This window comes from Otolemur garnettii, unplaced genomic scaffold (genome assembly GCF_000181295.1).
Source record: "Otolemur garnettii isolate 467f Iridium unplaced genomic scaffold, OtoGar3 scaffold00043, whole genome shotgun sequence".
Lineage (NCBI taxonomy): Eukaryota > Metazoa > Chordata > Mammalia > Primates > Galagidae > Otolemur > Otolemur garnettii.
In genome coordinates, this window is record NW_003852438.1 from 11,234,907 (window position 1) to 11,239,237 (window position 4,331).

Genomic DNA, 4,331 nt, shown 5'->3' on the forward strand with positions numbered 1-4,331 from the left:
TCACAGCTCACAGCAATCTCCAACTCTAGGGCTTAGGTGATTCTCTTTCCTCGGCCTCCTGAGTAGCTGGGACTACAGGTGCTCGCCACAAAGCTCAGCTATTTTTTTGTTGCATTTTGGCTGGGATTGGGTTTGAATGTGCCACCCTCAGTATATGGGTCTGGCGCCCTACCCACTGAGCCAGAGGTGCTGCCCGCTAGCTCTCATTTTAAAAATATATTTCTTCTTTGTTTAAAAATAAATGATTTTGAATTTTTAAATCAAAATAAGGTACACATACTCAGTTAAAAATGCAATTAATAGTCAAAAGCTTACAATGACAAACAGCAGATCCTCACCTTTGTCCCCGTCCTTCGTTGCTGTTCATCAGAGGCAAATGCTGTTAATGATTAGCTATTTAGTGCTGCATTTCCAAATAATATGCTCATACTATTTATTTATCTATTAATCTTGGAAAATCTTTATTGACTTTCTTTTATGGTAAAAGCAAATTTAGCCTTTTATACCACTTTCCTGCCTATTTCCTTTATCTTCATGTTTCTGATATAATTTTATTATGTTTTTGGTTAAACTTATGGTGTTTATATTGTTAAGTGTGCGAATATTGTTTACAGTTTAGGCAAGTATTTTTCCTTTCCACAGGCACCGCCCCTGGGAATTTTATATTTAACATGCCTGTGTAAACAGTCAGTAGCCTATAGAATTCTCCACCCTCTTTCAGCCTCCTCCTTCCCTGGCCCTGGAGACCTCCCTGTCACGGCTTTCCTGTTTCTGTAGAGGCTGGTTGCTATCTACTGCTTATTTTCCTAGTGCTCCCCTTTTATCGCCTGACTGCTGTCTGATCCTCTGTTTCCTGGAGTAGATGGCCTCTTGGTTCTCCCCCTTATTTTGACAGAACTCATTCTTAACTAGCTTTCTAAGTCTTAGCACATCTCTATTCTTGTAATTGATTGGCTGAGCCTGGACTTCCAGGGTTGAAAATAATTTACTGTTCAGATTTTAAAGGCATTGTTCCTCTTTCTTATAGTACCTGTTCAGAACCATCATGCCATTCTGATTCTTGTTCCTTTGCATGTGAGCTGTTTTTGTCCCCATTCTATGGAAGTTTTAGACTCTTTCTTTAGAAGATAAGTAAACATTTATTTATTTTATTTGGTACCTTTGTCTTTTGTAGCATTTGTTCTAAAATTTCAGAACAATGGGCATAGAAGTGAACTTTTTTTTTTTTGAGACAGAGTCTTACTATGTCACCCTTGGTAGAGTGCTGCGATGTCACAGCTCACAGCAACCTCACACCCTTGGGTTTAGGTGATTCTCTTGCCTCAGCTTCCCAAGCAGCTGGGACTACAGGCACCTGCCACAATGCCTGGCTATTTTTTTTGTTGCAGTTTGGCCGGGGCTGGGTTTGAACCCGCCACCCTCAGTATATGGGGTCAGCGCCCTACTCACTGAGCCACAGGTGCTGCCCCTGGGAATTTTATATTTAACATGCCTGTATAAACAGTCAAAAAGGATTTCTTGAATAAAATAAACCGTTTGTTTTTGTTTTTTTGTTTTTTTTGAGACGAAGTTTCAGTTTGTTACCCTCGGCAGAGTGCCATGGCATCATAGTTCATAGCAACCTCAAACTCTTGGGCTCAAGTGATTCTCTTGCCTCAGCCTCCCCAGTAGCTGGGACTATAGGTGCCTGCCACCCTGCTGAGCCTTAAATTTTGTTTTTATTACTAAATATTTGAGTGGGCGGCACCTGTGGCTCAGTTAGTAGGGTGCCATCCCCATATACCGAGGGTGACGGGTTCAAACCCGGCCCCAGCCAAACTGCAAAAAAAAAAAATAGCTGGATGTTGTGACAGGCACCTGCAGTCCCGGCTATTCAGGAGGCTGAGGCAAGAGAATTGCCTAAGCCCAGGAGTTGTGAGATATGATGCCATGGCACTCTACTGAGGGCAATAAAGTAAGACTCTGCCTCTACCAATAAATAAATAAATAAATAAATAAATAAAATACTTGAGGCAAATAAAATATTTTTTTAGAGATAAGGTTTTGCTCTTGCTCAGGCTGGTGTCAAACCCGTGAGCTCAGGCAGTCTACCTGCCTTGGCCTCCCAGAGTGCTAGGATTACAGGCGTGAGCCACTGTGCCCAGCCCTCAACCATATATTTTCAATAGGGACTAGTAATGTGAATCTGCTTCTCTATGTTCTTGTTTTAGTGGATGTTGTTGGGAATTTGTGGCAAAACACAGTAAGGATAGCATGGTGGCTCACGTCTGTAATCCTAGTACTATGGGAGGCTGACGTGGGTGGATTACTTGAGTCCAGGAGTTAGAGACCAGCCTTAGCAAGAGTGTTACCCATCTCTACTAAAAATAGAAAACTTAGCCGGGCATCGTGGTGGGTGCCTGTAGTCTCAGCTACTTGGGAGGCTGAGAGAGGAGGATCACTTGAACCTAGGAGTTGGAGGTTTCTGTGAGAGAGGCTGAGGCCACAGCAGTCTAGCCTGGGCAACAGGGGGAGACAAAAAATAATTTTTTGAAGTAGATCATTAACAGGAAGACCTTTTAATCCAGTCAGCTGACCTAAGTACAGTGTGGATGTTTGGGAGGGCAGCAGCATTGCAAAATAGCTTAGTCCTTGGGAAATAAATAAATAAGTCAAAAAATGTTTACTCTCCAGGATTTTGTACCTAGGGGCCATTCAATAAATATTTGTTGAATGAGGTAAGTACAGGATATATATAATTTTATGACGTGTAAAGTTTGTTTTTCCTATGCTTTTGGAGGGAGGTGTTCTTGGTGAGTTAAAAGTGTAGGAAGAAAGAATCAGAATTTAAATTGCTGACTAGAACTCAAAAGAGCATGTTTGTGAGTTTTCGCCTTGGGCTGGACTGTTTGTAATGTCTGCAGCCTCAGATCTGCTGGACACTATAAACAAAACATTGCTCTTCCTGTCTAAAGTGTCAGCTTCTCATCTGCATGGAAATCTGTGTCCAAGATACATTATGAAGTAAAAAATATAGAGTAGCCTGTATGATATGAAACCTCTATAAAAATAAATGTATATATGTATGTACACATTACGTGCATGCATATGCACATGTGTGTGTGTGTGTGTGTGTGTGAGAGAGAGAGAGAGAGAGAGAGAGAGAAATCCAGTAGTTGGTGTTTGTCCCTGGGGGGAGGGGTGGACACATACTTTTGAGTTTTCTATAACTCATATTGTGTTTCTGATGGGGCGATATTTATATTTAGCATATTTCTGGCAGGCCAGATACCCAGTCTGATAATTGTTGTGGTGGTCTTGTTCTCAGGGAGTAGGGGAAAGAAGACACTTGAGGAAGATGATGGGTGGGAGTTGGAAAAAGCACTATCCGAAACCTCTGCAATTAGTGAAGGGCCAGGTTGATTTTTTTTTTCCTCTTTGAGGAAGCGTCTCACTCTGTCACCCTGGGTAGAGTGCTGTGGCATCATAGCTCACAGCAACCTCAAACTCTTGGGGTCAGGCAATTCTCTTGCCTCAGCCTTCCGAGTAGCTGGGAATAGGGGTATCCACCACAATGCCTGGCTAGTTTTTCTATTTTTAGTAGAGACGAGGCCTCATGTTTACTCAGGCTGGTCTTGAACCCCTGAGCTCAGGCGATCCACCTGCCTGGGCTCCCAGAGTGCTAGGACTATAGGTGTGAGCCACTGCACCCTGCTTGGGTTGATGCTCTGTCACCTGCAGAGCATATTGCAAGAGCAGTGAGTAAGCTGCTCTTGATGTTGGCATACTGTTACTTCCAGCTGAAGGACGCCAAGCCCTCCCCTGAATGATTTTCAGGATTTTTTTTTTTTTGAGACAGAGTCATACTTTGTTGCCCGCGGTAGAATGATGTGGTGTCACAGCTCACAGCAACCTGTAACTCTTGGGCTTAGGTGATTCTCTTGCCTCAGTTTCCCAAGTATCTGGGACTACAGGTGCCCGCCACAACTCCTGGCTAATTTTGTTTGCAGTTTGGCTGGGGCTGGGTTTGAACCCACCACCCTCAGTATGGGGCTGGCGCCCTTCCCACCCAGCCATAGGGGCCGCCTGGTTTGCGGGATTTTACTTGACCTGCACCTTTCACCTCAGGGCCAGCAGCGACTACTGTTACTGAAAGTTTGGTACTTGTTCTCGAGGCCATGTCAGAAAAAACTAGAACAAGTGCTTTTTAGAAAAAGGAAAGCGGCTCGGCGCCTGTGGCTCAAGTGGCTAAGGCGCTAGCCACATACATCTAAGGTGGCGGGTTCAAATCCCCAGCCCGGGCCCGCCAAACAACAATGATGGCTGCAACCAAAAAAAAAGTGGCCAGGCGT